Raw genomic sequence first — 21,769 nt, 5'->3', positions numbered from 1 at the left:
AACCGCTCATGTTAGGCTTGCAATACTTTTCCACGCAATTCACCGGTCGCCACTTATGGACGCATGCTTGTCGAATTTTATTTTCGATTGGTCGTGGCACTGACGCTGACGATCGCGCAGACGCGCGCGACTCGATCAAAAGCACACTGGTCGATAGTGATTTCTTGACAGTTACTAGATCTAGAGTTATTAAAAATTCTTATTCACATATATCGTGTCTGAATATTCGTGCGTTATGACTGTTGATTATTCGAAAAAAATGATAATGATGTTGTTTGTTGAATGTTAATTGTTGTCGTTGCTCGACTGTTCAGTAATGGGATCATAGCTGGCGACTGATGCGTGGTGTAGCACTTTTTTTGCCCGTTGTTTCGCTATCCTCGAGAGTCGTGTACTTTCCCATGGTCGAATATATATTTTATATAGAGAATTTCATCGGGGCTTTTTTTGAATCAGATTCTCGTTGATTGCATTAATCAAGCGCGTTAATTGACGTGTGCTTCTCCGATCGAAGTGTACCTGCTACGCGTATATTAGAATCGCAAGTTAGTATTCGGAATGTCATGATGAAACAATTGGGATCAGAATGCTGGAACGATAAACCAGAACGGAGGTGTAGAATGCTAAGATGCAAGTAGTAATACCATTATACATCGTGCTATTATACATATTATACTATTATACATATTATATACAACGTGTATATCCAAATGCGCGATGACAACAAATAATAAATATATGTTTCATATGTTTACATTTTCGGCAATAAAATATAAAGGATAAAATGTCCAAAAATAAATTTAAATGTAAATACTAAAATATTTTTTAAACAGTATTTATCACAAGCAGAGGAGAAATCATTAAGAATTTTCAAACATTATATTTTATATTTGCTAAATTATATTAAAAGATATTAAAAGATAGTAGACAATATTACTATATGCGAATAAACAATTACAAAATTTACTCTTTGATCTGAGACAACTAAAAGAACGAAGAAAAGAATATTTAAGTGGTAAATATAAAAACTAAGATATTTTTTCGATCAATATTTATCAAAAACAGAGAGGAAATCATTAAAAATCGTCAAGCAATTATATTTTATTTTTTCCTCAATTTTAAAAGATAATAGGTGGTTTGGCTATATACAAATAAACACTTGAAAAATTTACTCTTTGATTTCTACCTAAAAAAAAAACGAGGAAAAAAGTGTTGGAATAATCAATATAAATATCAAGATATTTTTTCAAACAATATTTATCAAAAAACAGAAAGGAGGTCATTAAAAATTTCCAAATAATTATATTTTATTTGTTTTTCAATATTAAAAGATATTAAGGAATATTATTATAAATAAATAAATAGTTAAAAATTTCTTTGATTTGAGACACCTGAGAAAACGAAAAAAAGTGTTTGAATAATAAATATAAATATTAAAATATTTTGTCAAACATAGTATTTATCAAAAACAGAGAGAAAGTCATTGAGAATCATCAAGCAATTATATTTTACTTTCTCCTCAATTTAAAAAAATAATGACTGATAATGCTACAAATAAACAATTGAAAAATCTGCTCTTTGATTTGAAATATATAAAAAAACAAGGAAAAGAAGCGTGAGCAGTATTGATTAAAAGTCGCTGAGTAGTCAGTTTGTCTCTTCCTCAATTAAAACGTAATGATTCATATTGATAGATTATGTGTGTTGCTACTTTTATATCCTGGTTTTATTAATATGATTCATACTAGCCATATGCTGAAATATCCAAGCGAAAGATTGAGGAAGAGCTTGATACCGGAACTCAAAAAACTTGACGGGTTATATAATCCAGATTAACCCGAGTATAGCTGCTCGTTTTTCGCCGTCGTTTGCAATATGCTTACGAGAAAGTAGATTTTCAAGTCGCTCCATCACGCAGACCGTCACAATGGCTCGCGGGACCTTAAAAAAAGATGTGCCACTGAAATCTCTGCACGGTCGTTAAGCTGTTAATGCTGTTTTAAGCGCGTTTTTATAGCATAAACAACCTACTTCGCCGCACGTGATCCGCCGTATGTATTCGTGGGCGCGCTGCATAAATGCATAGAGATGAGCTAATATTTCGGTTACACCAGCCGTAAACCAACAATCCGTATCGATCATTGTGAACTTTCCTCCCAACAGATAGACAGAACTGACAACGACGCGAATATCGCGTCAACTTCTTTACACATCACATGTTTGTCAGTTCGTCAGATTTCCGCATACGAATTCGCTTTGGTTTTCATTCAATCTTACAAAGAGGACACGCAACATCGAAAGATTATCTGCGACTGATTCGCATTCATAAACATCACGCAAAACGATACGCTGTGTAAGTGCTCTCTGCGACTGATGCGATCGCAAAATTGTCCAGCCGCGATTGTTTTCATCAACAAAGCGCGACGACTACGATCTGCGTTAGTATTATAGAAATCAGTACAACTCACCGTCAGCAAATCGGACTCTCAGGGAGGATTCACACTTAGGACTCGTTCACATCTGGGAAGAAAAAACAGAAAACAGGAAGGCACCAGCCAAGAGAGTGACAGAGAGAAAAACTTTCGCAAGAGAGAGACAGACTATCAGTGCCATTTGTGATTGGCTGCTGACTTTCTGCTTTCTGATTTTCTGCCCAAGTGTGAATTCTCCTTCAGGGAGCAGCCAATCAGAAGTGGTGCTGGTAGTCTGTCTCTCTCTTGAGAAAGAGGCAGAAGAGAAGGACAGACTATCAGCGTGAATTCTGATTGGTTACTGCCTTTCTGCTTTCTGCTTTTTTGCCTAAGTATGAATTTTCCCTGAGGGAGAATTCATATCTGTGCAGAAAAGCAGAAAACAAAAAGGCAGCAGCCAATCAGAACTCGCGCTGATAGTCTGTCTCTCTCGTGAGAGAGAGAGAGAGAGAGAGAGAGAGAGAGAGAGAGAGAGAGAGAGAGAGAGAGAGAGAGAGAGAGAGAAAGACAGAAAAGAAGGACAGACTACCAGCGCTACTTGTAATTGGCTGTTGCCTTTCTGCTTTCTGCTTTTCTGCCTAGGTGTAAGGGCACATTCACAGATATGTCTGTCTCTCTTTTACGAGAGTTTTTCTCTCTGTTACTCTCTTGGCTTCTGCTGTTCTGCTTTCTACTTTTTTGCCCAAGTGTGAATGCGCCCTAAGGGAGGATTCACACCTAGGCAGAAAAGCAGAAAGCAGAAAAGCAGTTGCAATCACAAGTGGCGCTGATAATCTGTCTCTCTCTCTCTTGCGAGAGTTTTTCTTTCTGTCATTCTCTTGGCTGCTGCCTTCCTGCTTTCTGTTTTTCTGCCCAGGTGTGAATGCGTCCTCACACTCATCGACGGCGCAATCGTTGTGCACTTTTCAGCAGATTCGTTCGGTCAAGAGTCCACGCATTAGTCGACTGTCCAATATGGCGTCGTAGTGACCACCAAAAGTCACGAGAACTCGGTGAGCGAAACATGCACGGCGGTAGTTACGTCGTGATAGTTGCGCCACGGTGATTACATTTTATTACATTGGCGCAGGCCGGGCGGATGTCAGTAATGAAGGAAATTGGCAATATATTTCTTGTAAAACTGGCGAAATGAGCGCTCGGTGATAATGGACGATACTTTCGAGCAATGGCGTGTCCTCCTTTATATCGACGAGCGAGCGAGCAAATCGATTCCGTAAGCGCGATCGATCGGCCTTATCGGGCCTATTCGCGGTACTCTCTGCGCTTCTTCGCGACGTTTGCTTTCGCGAGGAAGAAGTGTATTTGCGGTGCTCCAGGCAAACACCCCCCCCCCGCGTCACGATAATCTCCGGGCCGGCGGAGTTAACGGCGTTATTACGAGGCACGGTGTAGAGGTGCGCGCACACGGTGTGTGCCGTCTCTATCTCCGATATAAATCTTTACGATCGCGCCGGCGCAACTATCGCGGCCCTTCGAACTTGCCCAAGTGTGGCCCGAGTCTTTTGGGAAGGGGCAGGGGATTAAAGACGGACAGTAGCGAGACCTGACGCGAAATTATCGAACAGCGAGGAGAGCCCTGGACTCCGTGCTGCTCGACGCGGGAGCGGCACTCTGGCGAACGGCAGGATGTTATCTTCATCGTGCGCCGAGGCCATAGTTCGTGACGTTGATGTTCAGTCACTCCGCGATAGAGCTAGGATGGCCATCTTTTGATCGACCCATTTTGGGATATCGACTGTGAAAGATCGGAACACGACGAAAAGAGTCGGAACATTCTCATTGGTACTACAAGTATATTGTATACATTGTAATAATATTAATGTATGTCCCCTCTTGCTCATACTTCGCTTTTCAGACGCATAATGTTGTGAAATTTGAGTAAACATTTTATTCGTCTGCTTACGGTATCTGATTCTCAACTTGCTTGTTTTAAAAATTAATAAGTCGAAATAAATAAATATACAGGGAGTCCGGGATCTTTTGGATATAATAAATTGTAAAGATTAATCAGACGAAACTGAGAAGAAAAGTCATATACTATTTTACAAATAGCTACTTAAATTTCCAAGTTATCAATTAAAAAATCTTCTAGATATAGTCATTTTCAATTACTAATAACTTAATAACTATTGCCACATTTACAAAATGGTACTTGACTTTTCTTCTCAGTTTGATTCGATTACTCTTCACAGTTTTTCGTTTCCAAAAGATCTCGGACAACCTGTATACACAGGGTTTCAAATGCCCCAGACAAATATCTCGAAAAATACGGAAGATACGGAAAAATATTTCAAACAAAAGTTGTATGATTTCAAGGGGGGCATAAAACAGATATATCAGTTTATTTACAGATGGCACTATTTTCGAGATATTCACTGATCATTACTCTTAAATGGAAACCTCAATTTCTTATTACACTATCTTTTTTTACCAATGAATTTGAACAACTTTTGTCTGAAACATTTTTTTATTTACTTAATATTTTTTGAGATATTTATGGAAAACTTGATAACTTTTTCAATATATTTAACTTATGATATCTTGCTAACTATTTGTCGGAAGAAAAAGTGGTACTAGACTTTCTTGCTTTATTTAATCTCAAAAATATATTGTTACAATAGTGCCCTGATTTTTGTTAATTTAATGATTTTGAAGTTTCCAAAAGTCATTAAGTTAACAAAAGTCTGGGCACTATTGTAACAATATATTCTTGAGACTAAATAAAGCAAAAAAGTCTAGTACCACTATTTCTCCCGACAAATAGTTAGCGAGAGAAACAGTGTAATAAAAAATAGGGGTTCCCATTTAAAAGACGCAAGTTGACCTTCAAATGAATCTTGGAAACAGATGTCAAGGTCAAAGTCAAGGTCATCATAAGGTAACTCACTTAAATCCCTACAACTTTTATTCAGATCATTTTCCTTGAAACTTCAATACTGAAGAGTTATTAGGATGGTCCGTTACTTTTGGGACTATCTGTATAATAATAAACAATTTCAGTAACTGTTACAGTTGCATGAAAAATCGGGGAAAATGGCATCCGACCAAGGATCCTTACTTGGGATGCTTCTGTAGAAGCTCCAAAATCGGGATGTCCCGCGAAATTCCAGACGGTTGGCTACTCTGGATAGAGCTGTGGCGAAATTCCATAGTCGACAAACACGTCGTTGTCGAGGACATTGTGTCCTTTTGCGGGACACGGGGCGGCGGCTGCGGTGTTTGCACCGGATCGGTATGGATCGTTAGATCGAGAAGGCCACCGAGACTCGTTATTTGTCTAGCCCGGGCGCTGTCGGCCGTTTGTTACGGCGGAGATTAATGCGACGGTCCTGAAAAGTGCATAAGTAGCTAATCGTCGGCGATGAATACTCGGAGTGCGCTCGCGCGCGCGAAGACACGCGCTTTATCCTCGCTCGACTGTGGCCGCTAATGAGGCGAACGATTACACCGCCCGCTTGTGTTTGCCGGCTTCTTGTTTGCCGGTGCCGCGGAGAAGAAATCTCACGACGGCCGCTGCCGCTGCTCCTTGTGAAAACGAAAAGCCCCGTTTATCTCGGAGATACGCGCGCACGCCCGCGACGCCGGATAGTCGGACATTCTCGGCGTCTCGGCATGCGGAATGTACAATTACAAGAATAACAGCCCGGTTATTTGTCTCTCGCGCGTCCGGATCCTTAAAATAGGATGATTACAAATACCGCTCATTTCGACCGGCAGGGCGCGGCAAGACGCGCCGGGGACGGCGAGACGAGGGGGACGTGAGGCGAGGTGGGACAAGAAGCGGGAGAGGAAGAACAGGAGAGGCAGGAAGTACGGCGACCAAGGAAACGAGGGAAATGGAGTAGGTTTTTCTTGCGTAATTAGCCGCTCCGCGCGTAAGGGGAACCCTCGGATAAGCGACGGAGAGATACGACGGCGGAGGGACGAGACGATTCTTTCGGGATAGGCAGAGAAAATAATTAACCTTACCGTTTTTCGTTCTGAGAGAAGCAGCCGGATCTCGCGCGATTCCCGCGCCGGCTTTTAAACGCCGTAATAAAAGAAACGGAACCCCGTCGCGTCCTTTGCGCGGAACGAGAGACGAGGCTTCTCTCTCTCTCTCTCTCTCTCTCTCTCTCTCTCTCTCCCTCTCTCTCTCTCTCTCTTCCTTTCTTTCTCTATCCTCTCATTTTCTCGCTCTCCTCCTGCCACCCTCCCTCCCTCCCTCTCTCTCTCACTTTCCTCGTTTTTTTAAAAGTAGAGCGTACGAAGAGCACCGGTGGAGCGCCCAAGCGGAATTTAATTCGACAAAACAGCCACGCATACCGACCCCAAGGAATCCGAGTCACCGGCGATTTCCAGCGAGTACATTTTTAAGGAGTAATATACGAGCGAGCGAGGAGGGAGAGATAAATGCGGACGAGGACCGTGAACATCCGCTGTTGCGCGGATTATTTCTTCTCTCAGCGACGTCTCCTGAGATCGGATTATACGCGAGCGGAGGAATCTAATGTAATGTACAAACTTGATTGTAAATTCACGTTAAATGTAACACACGAAGTCGTCGGAAGAACGAGAGGCCCGAGAGTCAAAGAGTCCCGAGGGGCGAATTTACAGGCGGACCTGAGCCTCTCGCAGTCAACGAGGAGAGATTCTAATTGATCCGAACGGCCGAAAGGTCCTGGAGGTCCTGGAGGTTTCTCTTCAAACACGCTTGCACTTCGCCACCGCGCGGCGAGTATCCGCCGAGTCGACAGTTTCATTCTAATTTGGACGTGAATATTTCATTTAACGCCGATTTCGTACTCTAAAGTCTGTACCGACCTCGTTTGATTGCATTTGGCCTACAGCATTGCCGAGAAGTCTAGTTAACACATTCCGGACGGATGTGACGAAATATCTCGCGTTTCTACATACCGCTTTTATGTTCCACCACAAATATCTCTTTCTCCACGCCTTTCACAGAAAAGCGTTTCGTACATAACTTTGTTTCATCTCAAGGAGATCTAAGATGGCGATATCAATTTGTGTGTAGATGGCGCCACTTTCGAGAAATTCACTAATGATCACTTTTCTTAAGTGGAAATCGATGATTATGGAAATCAGTGTTTCGCAAACATGTGGAGGGATGCTTTTAAGACAAATGTGAGATAAAGAAGCACCTCAAACGTGAGAATCGAGGGAAATCACTTTTAAAAAGCACTCCAACCTCACATGGATAGCAAAAATGCAATTATAATTATAATCTAAAACTTCAGGGGAATTAGGAAAGTGTTATATTTGACATTAGTTTAGTAGTCAACTGAAAACAAATTTTACAAGAAGAAGTTTGCACGAGTGTAGAAAACAACCTACTAAAATGCAGATCTAGAAAGATCTCACATCTGTTTTATTAGGTTGTTTGAAAAATTCGTTTAAAATTTTCTATTTAAATTCAGAGCACAATATTTTTACACAAAGAGAACTTTATTCGAGCAAATATGTACCGTTTTGTTCAACGACCTTGGCCTATCTTTTAGGAAATTGCATGATGCTTTTGCTCCGAAATGAAGGTTTCTTACTAGTGAGGAATTGATCAAGATGACTTTTGGAGACTTTCAAAGACTCGAACTTTTTATTTCGAAAAAAATTTGTCAAAGAAGGAAATAAATAGTAGTTAGATGGGGCAAGGTTGAAAAAATACAGAGGATAAGAAAGAATGTCCCATTCGAAGTCTAACAGCTTCCTACGGATAGACATTGCGACGTGAGGTCTGGCGTTATCATAGTGGAAGACAATTCCACACCTGTTGGCCAGTTCAGGGCACTTCTGTGCGATGGCAGCCTTCAGTTCATCCTGCTACTTCGCCGCGTTGATGGTTTCGTTCGGATGAAGAAATTCATAATACTTAAAATCCTACCAAATGCTCAGGAGAATCTTTTTCGGGCGAAGCCCTGGCTTGGACACTGTTTGTAGACGCGTCGCTGGTTCTCCACGATCTCTTACGGCTAACATTGTATAGGATCCAACTTTCATCGCCTCTTCAAAAACGGTTCCTTTTGATGCCGTGGAAGCAGTATATCGCAGATACGTACACGTTCCACCAGCTGCCGTTTATCCATTTCGTTAGCACCCAGACATCTAGGCGAGAACCCCAGCTTCTTGAGGTAGTCATACACAGTAAAGACAGACTTGTGCAGAGTATCGCCGAGTTTTCTAACGGTCACTTGAGAATTTTCACGCATCGAGTCTTCAAGAAGCGTTTCATCAACCTCCTCAAGCCGGCCAAAAGCTTAATCTCCCATGTTGAAATCGCCAGCTTCGAATCTCCGATACTACTTCCAAACTGTCTGGTAAGTGACGCACGCATCTTCATACGCAGAGAAAATTTCATTTAGAATCTGCGAAACCGTGAAGCCACGCTTGAAGCAATATAGCATCACATGGCGAAAGTAGACTTTCTGGTCTTTTATTTTCCAAACTGATTTCTGACGAAATGTTTGTATTGTACTTAGGAAGGTCTACGAAGTTTCTTTGGCGAGCTCATAGATCCGAGAAAGTTTGTTGACAAGCACAAAATCGTTTGGAGTGGCCTTGCTCTCACTGATTACATAGAAATACGGAGTGCATGAAATTTGAAATAGACTTTCCGAATAACCTAATATAAGCATCTCTCCTCATGTTTACGAAACATTAATTTAGACAAAACTAATTTCTAGAATTAAACAATTGTGTAACCCGTTGAAAAATCAAGAAAACCATAAACGAGTACGTACAGTTGGATTTGTCTTGACAAGAACTACAGTTCTTATTCAGAGAAAAAAATCGATTTCTCCATTTAAGAAAAGGGACTATTAGTGAATTTCTCGAAAGTGGCTCCATCTGCAACTAAATTCTGGTGCCTCCTTTTGAGGTTAACGTTTGTACGAAATATATTTTTGTAAAAGACGTAGGGAAAGAGATGAATAGTCATCCTGTGTATCAATCAAGAACGGTTATAACGCAGTAACAAACGGCAACAATTGCAAGTTTTTGGTAATTTGCAACGTGAATAAATTTTCTAAACCATTTAAATGTAAGTAGCAGTAGAGCAATGAACAATATTAAAAAAACACCTCCGAGCAATTTATTGGAAATATCAAATGACGATGAAAATATAGATATTTGTGGGGATAATTATGACTTTCCAGTTCACAAAGTAAGACTAAAGTTATAATAGCTGTAAGAAATAAAAAAGAATTTAAAACAAAGTGCAGGATTGTTGAAAACAAATATCTAACGTGACAACGATTTTTTATTATTAACAAAGCACAAGTAATTTAAATGTATTTGAAACCAAGAAGTAGCTGGCTGTGGTTAGCAATAAAATGTTTCGCCCGCAATGTGTTAAAATGATATTTTAACCACTAACAAACTGTAAGTAATTAAAAAATATTTGCAGCCACAAAACAGCTGGCTATGATTAGTAATACAATGTCTGGTCCGCAATGCGTTGAGAACCTGCGAGTGGCGACTCGTGCCATCGTTTTCTGCCATTTAGAGACGCTAAGTGGGACTTGATTTCCTGCAGAAACGAAATCTCCAGCGATCTTCCAGAATCCACGGATACTAAACGGTCCGGATGGAAAATGGGGCTGGAATTTCAACTCGGTCTGTCTAAGAACTAGTTGCGGGCAGCTTTGAAAAGCACAAAAATCAGAGCCACACCCTTCTCTTGTTCACACATCGCGCGGGCCGGTGCGTTGCGCCGTCAATAACGCTCGCGGAGTCGCGAAATGTCAAAAATTCATGAGGCAGGCGAACATAATGATACCGAGCCTCTATTTGGTCCCCGGCGAACTGCCGGTTTGAATTTGACTTTAAAATAATTTCTGGGGTAGCATTGCGGTCTCTTGGATAGACATACGGAGTGATATTTAATTCATGACTATTCACCAAACAGCGCATGCGGCAGTTGGGAAGTTTAGCGACCAGTTTCGAGTTTATATACGCGAGCGCGGGAGCGAAGCGGAATGAAGCGAGACGAAAGTCAAAGCGGAGCGTTTCGTGCGGAAGAACAATCTCAAAGAGAACTGCGTGTAATGTGCGACTTTGCCGCGGATTGCACAAAAGTGCCTGCAGCGACGCGCTATTGACAGGCGTAGACCCGGCGAGGCCGAGTCCGCTTCGATTTTGTTTTCATCCCATGTGCGGCCAAAGACGCAGCGGGAAAGAACCCCCGCTGTTAATTCGACCGACACACCGTGAAGAACCAAATAAAAGAAAAAAAATCTCACAAAAATAAAATCCACCCCTTATTTATTAGGTGTTTCGGTTAATTTCCGCTGTTCGCGTTTAGATAGCTCCAGCTGCAAATGTAGCGAACCGTGACAGCTGGAACTCATGCTATATTAAAGATTAGACGTATTTCAATAGAATTCAGTCCACCAAGGTTTACTTTTGTGAGCAGTGATATTGTTTTTAAGTCAATTCAAAATGGAATGCAATAAGTTATTTTTTCGATATATTCTCTTCCACTACTTTGATATAAAGAAAACTACAGCTGAAGCACATCGAATATTAGTGGAAACTTATGGTGACTCTGCTTCATCAGAAATAGCATGTAGAGGTTGGTTTTGATGATTCAAAAGTGGTGATTTTGATGTAAAAGTTAAGGAATGTCCAGGTCAGCCAAAAAAGTTTGAAGACGTCGAACTGCAAACATTATTGGACCAAAATCAATCTCAAACACTCAAGAAATTGATTGAGGCTCTAAATATTGCAGTTTCGATAGTTTCTGATTGTTTACATGCAATTCAAAATTCAAAAGGAAAAATTCAAAAGGAAGAAAAATGAGCGCCACATGAACTGACCGAAGCGAACATGCTGGACCGTGTATCCATTGCCAGGCTCTGATTGCCAGGCAGAAAAAAAAGTTTTTTGCACCGGCTTGTCACTGGAGATGAAGAGTGGATCCATTATGACAATCCTAAACGCAAAAAATCGTGGGTAGAACCAGGCCCAACCATCCACATCGGCGCCAAAATGCAATATTCATAGTCATGAGACATTATTCTGTATTTGGTGAGATCAAGAAGGCGTTGTGTATTATGAGCTTTTAAAACCGAATGAAACTGTTGCGGCTGACCGGTACGGACAACAATTATACAGTTTGAAGCTAGCGTTGGATCAAAAACGACCACAAATCACACACAACAAAAGAAAAGTGATTCTGTTGCACGACAATGCCCGGCCATATGTTGCAAAAGTCGTTGAGGAAACGCTGACAGAGTTCGAATGGGAGATTCTTCCGCATGCCGCGTATTTTCCAGACCTGGTCCCGCCTGATTACCATTTGTTCCGTTCAATGCAGCATGGTCTTCAAGACACGCGCTTTCGAAATTACGAAAAAGTCCGAAAGTGGGATAAAGGGATTGCTTCAAAGCCTGAGTCGTTCTCTCGCCGCTTTCTGATAAGGAATTCATTCCTTATCAGAAAGATGAGAAGAGGTGATACAAAAGGATGGAAAACATTTTGATTGATTGATCAATTCATTTTGCAATTAAAATAAATATGTTTTTCCAGCGGAACAAAAAAACAGCGGAAATTTACCGAAACACCTAATAACTTTTTCACATTGCCCTCAACGACCGCCGCTTTCTCGTCATGTCACGTCGCACTTGTTGGAGAGAAGTCACGCCGACAACCGAGAAGAAGAGAGCGGCGCGAAGAAATTCTCAAAATGTGCGATCGTCTCGCCGGTTCACTCGAAGACAAGCAGTTTTACGACGCGATACACGATTCCCTCCTTTCCTCCCTCCCACCCCGGGCGCGAAATTCATTTTCCTCCACCTCGGGGCGTCGCCGAATTGTGTTGTCGGAGCTCGTAATTAGGATCGCGTTTCTTACGACGCGATCGCGCCGCGACGAGTGCTCCTGCGTATGCTTCTTTTTCCGGATCGCGGCGGAAGGAAGGTCGCACCATCGGATCGGCGCGTGATCAGGATTTCTCGCAGAGCGAGAGAGAGAGAGAGAGAGAGAAAGAGAGAGAGAGAGAGAGAAAGAGAGCTGGCCAGGACTTTCCAGCGACCGAGATCGACCACCTCTGGACTGCACCGGTCACGCCGCGTTTTGTCTCCGATTTCCAACGAAAGCATTCCGAGAGAGTTATGAAACCCCTAGACTGAGAGAGGAACTCCCCGCATTCTTTCCGAACGGTGATTCAATATCTCCCGCGGCCCGGGGGGAAGGACCGTGTCGGGCACGAGGGCGACGGACGGGAGAGAAAAGAGTGGTGGCGTGTGAGCCGGGGAAACGAAAGAGCGAAGCCAAGAATGGCCCCGGGCGAGGGGGCGGATGGGGGAGGAAGGCGAGAATTGGATTTTCGCGTCTCCCTAAAGCTGACATGATATTATCCATCGAGGGGGCGGGCACTCCGGAGTTACTAGGATCAGCTGCTAAGTCCCTCTACGACGCGCGAGTTATTGCTATAGTGGTACAAAATGATTCTCGGCGGGAGATATATAGAGTGCGATCTATACTGTCGCGGTATTACGGTGTCTCATGGCGGCGGTAGCCACGTCTAGCCGCCCGCGCGGATTGACACCGCAGACGTTGCCGGGGTGGAAGGTGGCGAGTGAACGCGAACTGACAAAGAAATCGCGGCCGCTCGTCCAATACGCCGCTCGCCGGAACGAAATTGTATATATGTTCCGGTGTCGGAGCTTTCGAGCGGTGAAATGTAGGCCAGCCGCGCCAAACGCGCTCTACCGGGCAGAGTCCTTAACTTTATTTGGCTTATTTCTCCAGCGTTACTCGTCATAACTCTCTAAGAAGCAAATCCGGAACCGGAGAAATTCATTAGCCATGTAGACGCGCACGGCGCGTCGCTCCAAATTGAAGATACGTATTACCCGCCGAAGTGGCTGACGCTTTAACACAGAGAGAGAGAGAGAGAGAGAGAGAGAGAGAGAGAGAGAGAGAGAGAGAGAGAGAGAGAGAGGAGGAGGAGGAGAAAGAGAAAAAGAGAGGAATGTTGCTATTTTGGTAAAGATATAAATGGAAATAGTTACGGAAACGTGAAGTGAATTAATATCTTCAAGAATACCGAATGAGAAAAGAGTCGGACCCCGAGTAGAAAAATTAATAGGACTCTGGTAAGGACCTAATTATTTTTCTCTAACATTAATTGGACCCCAGTAAGGATAGAAAGACAGAAAGGGCCTTATAAGATGTGTAAGAAATAGTTTAACAGGCCTTTATAAGGTAATATTATGAAGGTCTCATAAGGCAATATTAATAGGTCCTTATAAGGAAATATTAATAGAGGTTTTATGAAGCAATATTAAGAGAGCCTCATAGGGTAATATTAAGATATGGAGTTAAAATTCATTCTAAGTTTGAGTGAGACATTCACTCTTGCAGTTGTGAATCAAAATATTTTTATTGTTTGAGTAAAAATATTCGTTCTTTTCATTCCAAGGAATTTAGACTGTAATTTCTTTATAATCTTGTTGGTATACAACAAAAATTTTTTATTCTAAAAATATATCATACTGTACAATAAAATATAGCATTCTTTATACATAAAAATCCTGCTACTATTTTTAATAAGGTTTGCTGCATTTCAAAATGAAGGCAATACTAGAAAAATCTTTGGAAGTGACTAATGAATATGGCAACTAATAAAACTAATAAAACTTGTTTTTAATTGCGGTATAACTAAAAAATCTTTAAAAGAACCAGATAGAGCGTACCTACTAAAACAATACTAAACTATGACAATTTTATTACACGCTTCAGATCTTATTAATTTTCTATAACAAAACTTGATTTTGTATATCTAAAGCATCCTTAAAAGATCCTTCTGAAGCCCACATCAGTTTTCCATCAATTAAAGCGTTATTTCGTAAAATCTAAGGCATCCCTAGAAAATCTTCCTAAAGCCTTTCTCAGCTTTCCCTATCAAAGCTTTAGATTTATTAAATCTAAGGCATCCCGAAAAAAATCCTTCTAAGGCCCTTCTCAGCTTTCCCTATCAAAGCTTTATTTATTAGACCTAAGGTATCCCAAAAAAGCATTTTAAGGCCCTTCTCGGCTTTCTTCATCAAAGCCTTATTTCGTAGAATCTAAGATATCTCTAAAAGATCCATCTCGGGGCCTGATGTGATAATAATGAGACATCCCTTTTTAGGGCATCCTACTTTTAGCCTTATCAGGCCCTTATGCTTCATGAAGATGGCCCGTACAATTTTTTACTTCGGCTTCACGTCGCGTCGCATTGAGCTGTATTCTTATCAATAGCGCGCTTTACGTCTCTATCGATAATCCTTCGCTCAGCTTCAAATTGCCGATATGTCGGGTGCGAGAAGCGCCAAGTCAAATTTCGCACAATGCGCTTCGCGCGGCGGATTGTTTTAATCAGATTGTCGTTTGCTAGACGACGAAAGTCGCCGGAACGACGTTCGCCAATTAAACCGTGCGAATTAGCGTTAACGAGAACAGAGGAATGAGAGTGAAGGGAAAGAGAATGAGAAGGGAAGGAAGGAGGGAGAAGAGAGAGAAACAGTCACCGGTAACGTCGAATAGTAGTAGCCGGAAGCCACGGAGCGCGTGCCGTTACCGGCACGATTATGGTGTCTTTGGCCCCTCGATAGGATTAGAAATCCTGCCCAGCGCCGGGCTTATATACCGCGTGACTATTAAGCGACTTGCAAATTGCCCTTATCCAGTTTCTCCGTTAAACGAGCGGCGACGAGGCGGCGATACGAGCGCTCCGCTCGTTCGCCGGCGAAACGCCTAGCGATATTCGGCCGCCGCGATTAGCCGACTTTTGCGGCGAGAGCGAGGCCGAGCTAGACGGATAGGATAATCCGATAATTCCATTAGCCTCACACATTGTAATACCGTAAAGTTTCGCCTTAAATCGCTGTTCGCCGGCCACCGTCAGCGGCGACCTCGGCTGTCGCGTCACTCTCGTCCTGCCGAAAATTGCATCCCGTCGGCGTCGCGGAGATCAGTCGCTCTTGTGCCTTTACGAACCCGTCTCTCGCAACTCCATCGCTTTTCGTTACGGCCGGCAACAGCCGGGAAACGGATGATGAGCCGATTAGCGCGTGCAGGAGCCTCGCAGCATCCGTAATGACGTAAATGCGTTTTGACGTTTCATTAAATCGACTCTCGCCCCGTGGAACTTTCCGCTCGCGGATGATCATTCACGTTATTTCTTTTTTCTCTTTTTCCGTGCGCCGAGAGAGAAAGGAAAGAGAGAGAGAGAGAGAGAGAGAGAGAGAGAGAGAGAGAGAGAGAGAGAGAGAGAGAGAGAGAGAGAGAGAGAGCGTGCAGGTTACTTTTACCAGACACGGTCTCCTCGCCTGACATAGTCTGCTCCATTATGAGAGCGGGCGTTAAGTTATCGTAGGGAAATGAAGAATTTCCCTCTTTGAAGGAATTCCCCTTTTATTTCTCTCTCGTCTCCGCGTCGTAAGCGTCGCCACGAACGAGTCGTGCTCCCGTTCGCCGATGGTGAGACAAATCTCGGGCGATTTTACGAGCAACGGCTAAAGACCGGCTAAAAATTGCGGATGCAATCTCGCGACTTCCCCGTTAACACGAGACACTAAATTTCCTAATCGCTTTACAATGTCGCCCCGTTGCGGCGCGATTCGGAGCAAAAGGTAGCAGAAGAAGGAGAGAGAGAGAGAGAGAGAGAGAGAGAGGGGGGAGAGAGAAAGAGAACGAGTCGATCGACAATCTACTTAGCCGCGGGTCACGAATGCCCGATCCTGATTTATGACCGAAGCTGGCCGGCGGACTTGGATGAGGCTTTCCGACCTAATTTACGATTAAGTCGGCGCCATTGTACGTGGCCTTTTCCCAAGAGTACCGACCGCGACAAAACGCGCTAGCACTGGCGGAGATCCTATCGAGCGGCCGATCCAAGCCCCCTTTCTCTCTCGCCCCTCACGCCGAGTGTGTATGTACCTGTTTCCTGTTTATTCCGCGCTCGCTCCGTCGAAGGCACATCCACCGGCTTCTAACTCCGAGAGTCGCGGAGTATCCGGCAGCAGTCCGGTATTCGCATGCTGCAGCGCAGTCCGGGATCAAGCTTGCCTCCTTCGAGCGAATTCAATCCGGCCAACTCGGTAACTCGTTCCCGGCAATTCCGCCTGCGCTTTGTCGCGAACGTCGCAATTTCTCCCTTGTTAGGCGCCGAAACTCCACGAAGAAGTCGGACGCAAGTTTTCGGCTGCTTATCGAGCTACTCTCGTCGAATTTCGCGCCGAGAGAGAGAGAGAGAGAGAGAGAGAGAGAGAGAGAGAGAGAGAGAGAGCCGCGCCGCTGTGTGTGAGAGAAGACAGAAGGAGGGAGGAGAGCCTCAAAACGGTGAAAGACGCGCGACACGCTTCAAATCGCGACTCGCAATGTACAGTGAGAAATTGTCGAGAGAGGAGAGGAATTTTTCCATCGTGGAGAGCGGGAAACAGATCCGTGCGCTCTCGTCGGCTCTCGATGAATATTCCGCGCTCGGCGCCAAACGAGGGCGGGCACGTGGGCGTGGACATAAATAACAATTTAATGTTGCACAGCGGAATAATAAAAAAAGAACACGCGCGATATATATATATATATATATTACAAATTAATTAAATGCAAATATCCGTCGCGGTCATCACGACCGCGCTAGCCGGCCGACCGGCTGGTGCGCGGATTTTTGCGGCTGCGTCCGCACGGCGCGGCGCATCGCAGGACGGCATTCGCGAAAATTACACCGATTTTAATCCGCGTTGGCCGTATTATGGCGTGCTGGCGGTGTGGACTGCGGTGTTTACCTGCGCCCGCGACGCCTATATCGATCGCGCTCGCTCGCTCGCTCGTAGCCGCGCGAAATTACGTTTCGTTGTAAGCTACGCTGCCTACAGCACGTAACGCGGCGGCGAGAATGTCATTACGCTGTTATTTCATCGTGAATGACATATCGCGGCTAAGGGCGGCTGTTACCGAGCTCTGCCCTTTCCGTGCATTTCGGCGACCGACCGGACGACGACGAACCGTTCGGCCACTCCGTTCGCTCGTCTCACTCCCATTCGTGTAAAACGCGGCTCTTGCACGGATGAAAATGCCGCAGCCCGACGCATGGCTCCTCGTTTGCGGAAGGTCGGCAATCCACCTTACTCCTGGTGAATAAGGACTGTTTTGAGCCCGTGAGTTACTCTGAGATTGCGAGAGAGACAGACAGATAGATAGATAGATAGATAGATAGATAGATAGATAGATAGATAGATAGATAGATAATTTATTCACACACACAGAGAGATAGAGAGACAGAGAGACAGAGAGACAGAGAGACAGAGAGACAGAGAGAGAGAGAGAGAGAGAAAGGGAACGGTCAACTTGCGTCTGCGCCTCGGTTCGTCCGCGAACCTTTGGGATTCTCCCCCACTGTACTCCCGCGAATTATTCGCGTGACCTCCGCCTGTCGAGCGGCATTGCCATTTATAAGCAGCCGACACGGTCGCTTCAGCGTAACGTTACGCTGCGCGCAAGCACATCGCTAATACGACTGAGCTACGATGCACGTAATTAGGTGAAACCCGCGAGTTATGCCGATGTTACTTGGTTACCGTGGGAAGAGGAAAGGTGGAGGGGAGAGGACCTCTAACTACGGGAGCCGCGAGCGCGCGGCGGATTAAGTTTTTCGGCGGAAAACGCGCATTAGCTTAATAAACGCGTCGGTGTCCGTAGACCACGGAGTTGTGTTTCGCTAATTTACAGCTACTTTGCTCGCACGACACGTCGTTCACTGTGATACTCACACACGCACGCGCACACACACATGCGCGCGCAGGTGGCGAGGTGCCGTGCATGCGCGGCGAAATTGTGAGTTAACTACGTATAATTCGTAGATACTAATTATCGACACCGCCGTCGCGTGCGACGACAGTCGCTTGTTACTCGGCGTTTCTCATGAAATTCAGCGGCGGTTGATTGAAAAGAAATGGTAAACAGTGAAGGTATATTTAAAATTTCAATATTGAAAGGAAAACTGATAGTGAACTACCAATAGTGCGAGATTTCTCTCCCTAAACGTAGCCGTTTTTCTCAGCGTTGTCACGGCGCAATGGAGAATAATTCAAATTTTTGTCATGATTATCGTGAATTTTGAGACATCGAGTCGTGTTGTCATTAGAAAAGCCGGATAATTTGCTAGCTCGACGTTATATATACAGGGTAGACCATTTTATTTGACACACGCGAATATCTCGAAAAGAAGTTTTTAAAAAATACAATGTATATTTCAGACAAAAGTTTTATAGCTTTGAGAGGGAAAGATGATGATAACAATTTAATTGTAGATGGCGCCACTTCAGAGATTTCATCATGACCATTTAATTTAATGGAAGTCGATTTTTTCTCGAAATAAAAGTTGCAGCTGACGATAAGACGAGTATAGTGATTCTTTGTTTTTTTAAATTGGATCATTTTTTTAGCGCTGCAACATTTTGAATGACGGCGTTCCAAAGTTTATAGTTTAAGTAAAAAGCTTCCACCCCCATATAGTGCGTGTGTGCTATCAAACAGAATCAGTCCAGATAACGGATAGGAACAATACACACGCACACGTTCACGTGTGTGTGTACACACATACACGAACGCATGCACACACAGGTAGAGGATGGTTTGGAGTCACAAAACGCATACGCACACTGTATGGAAGTGAAAGCTTTTTATTTAAATTTTAAACGTCGGAACGCCGCAATTCTCTGAAAAATGATCCAATTTCAAAGAACAAAGAACCGTTGTACTCGTCTCATTGTCAGCTACAACTTTTATCTCGAGAAAAATCGATTTTCATTAAAAAATGGCCGCCATGATGAAATTTCCAAAGTGGCGCCATCTATAATTAAATTGATAATATCATCATCTTTTCCCTTCGAACCCATAAAACTTTCGTTTGAAATATTCCTTTGAAAAACTGCTTCTCGAAATATTCGCTTGCGTTGAATAAAATAGTCTAACTTGTATATATACTTCAAATTTACTAAAATTTATATCGTGCCTCAAATTTATATCTTAAATTATATAAATTTATGCCTTAAATTATATGCACGCGCAGATATTTTGTGATGACAACTGGGAATTTTCTGTTATATGACTTCCGGTTACAATAACAAATTCTCTTTCGCAAATAAAAAAACCACTCACATCGATAACTATTTATGATTGAAGGAAACAAAATTATCGATCTCGAAAATATAGTTACCGCGGTAAAATACTCGGCTACTCTCACAGAAGACGTGAAAACTACGTCCTATATGTAAAGAGAAACGAGATCTCAGTTACCATGACCGAAAAGATTCGTTTGAAGAAGTTGAATGACGCTGCTAATGGTGCGATTTCGAACTCGACCGCGCAACTGCTTTCCCCTTCCACTTTCGTACACAAGGATGCTCTGTTCATTCGTGTGAAGAACAAAACTTGTACCCTTGGTCGTCATTAATGTTCGGTTCAGGTGATCGAATATACATCTGAGACAACAGAAACTTTTTTGAACGGAATTTCTCTTGCGTTGCAACGAAATTTTCAATTGCCTCCTGAGGAACCAAAGATTGCGCTCTTGTCGTATCCGAAATTCAGTTATATTAACCGAATAGTTTTTCGCATCCTTTACTACAATTGACGCCTTCAACCGTCGGGCACGCGTACGTTAACCGACGACCACGTTATCGCTCCATTAGAAGCGCTGAATAATTACTGACAAGACGCAGCCGTTAGAGCGTTGCAGGCCGGCTTAATATCTCCCTGATGCCTTCCGCGCGCGAGAATCATCGATTAGCGGTGAAATAAATATGAGATGCCGCGAGTCGCAAGTCGGAAGCAGCGTTTCAATGCGACGGGGCTGTCGCGAGCGTTGTCGATTCCACGGCAGCGCTGAACACGACGTGCTGTGAACACGTCGTGAAGACGTGTTTCCACATCGTGGCCATCATCGCGAAGGACGAGCGATTTTTCCTCCGATATGTGTTTCACGCTCCGCGTTACAGTTACGCGAGCCAACTTCGACCAGGACGCTGCGCGTTGCCCCTACCTGAGAAGTCGATACGATGACGGCGCAGCGACTGCGGGGGCACGAGCGAACGAGTTAACTGACTAAGTAACCGCGCCCGGCGCACTCTCTAATCACCGGAGGCACCGAGAGTGCTTTTAAATCTCCCTACCCTGCCGCAGTTACATCCTTCTATTCATACGCGCGGAGGCCTCTGTATCAGGGGCCTCCATTATTCTAATTATATCGCGCAGGAGAGGGAAGGAGGAAGTCGCGAAATGTATTAGTTAAAATAAGGCTAAGTGACGAGAGCGAAAGCTCTCCCCCCTTCCTCCTCCGGGTCGCAGCTGAGGGGAAGGGCGCGCTCGACGAGCTTTCCTTCACTCCCGGCTCGTTATAATCCCGGGCTATCGATTGAGTAATTACCTCGTTGTGGGAAGATTCCGCTTTGGTAAAGCTGGCGGGCCGGCCGCGGAAAACGGCAACTCCGAGGACCGCAACGCGCGATTTCCGGTTGACTCTGTTGGGGGTGATACTTTCGCCGATAAGTATTCTCGCGAAAAATAGCGGCCGTGTGTTCAATGGATTCGTTTTATTATTTCACGCCTCGTCGCGTATCGCTGTGTAACGCACTGCGCGTGCGCATGGGCGCGCGTAGGCGCGCGCACGCGCACACGCGCTAGAACGTTTCATATTGGATCTCGCGCTGTTTTAATCCGACAACGATAAAATATTGAAGCGAGATATGGAATTTATGTGCGGCACACACAGTGGATATGTGTATATGGGCTCGGGCGAAAATAAATACGGTCCGGGCAACGGCGTCATAAATCTGCGCGCGGTAAAACGCGCTTTGAACGTTTATTTCCGCAAACTTTCGCGCGCGCGTGTTGCCTGTTTAAAAGAACGCATCGTCGTCCCCGCGAGTCGCCCGGAAGGAATCGCCAGGATTCGATTATGAAATGCAATTCTCCGCGGCTTCCAGCACGATGGCGCCCCGGGGACTTCATGATTTTTATTCCGACGTCCCGGTCACCTTTCTCCACGGCGCTCTCGACTCGCTTTTTTTGCAAACGTCCGAAATAATATACCGCGAGACCCAGTTTGGCGATAATTTTCTGACGGATAAAGTCCGGAATCGTATAATTCAGCGGGCTCATTTGGAAGCCACTAAAAAATTCCACACGCAAAAATGCGCGATCCTTTATTTATTCGTAAGAGCTGCTCCTAACTCTCTCGCTCCGTAACGACCCAATTCTTCTACTCATGATAAAAATGCCTAATTTGGCATTTTACATACGCCAGTCTCGAGTAC

At 44.1% G+C, this 21,769-nt stretch overlaps 1 long non-coding RNA gene across 1 annotated transcript; it reads right to left on the bottom strand.

Moving 5' to 3' along the window:
- Positions 1 to 5,425: 5,425 nt before the first annotated feature.
- Positions 5,426 to 21,022, bottom strand: LOC112589315 (uncharacterized). Its single transcript, XR_003113449.1, has 3 exons — positions 20,881 to 21,022; positions 5,530 to 5,800; positions 5,426 to 5,447 (listed from the first exon to the last, which is right to left on the bottom strand). It is a non-coding gene; the product is annotated as an uncharacterized LOC112589315 (long non-coding RNA).
- Between the last annotated feature and the right edge of the window lie 747 nt (positions 21,023 to 21,769).

This window comes from Harpegnathos saltator, unplaced genomic scaffold (assembly GCF_003227715.2).
Source record: "Harpegnathos saltator strain DR-91 unplaced genomic scaffold, Hsal_v8.6 scaffold462, whole genome shotgun sequence".
NCBI lineage: Eukaryota > Metazoa > Arthropoda > Insecta > Hymenoptera > Formicidae > Harpegnathos > Harpegnathos saltator.
Note: the sequence above shows the minus strand (reverse complement) of the source record. Positions and strands in the feature narration are given on the sequence as shown.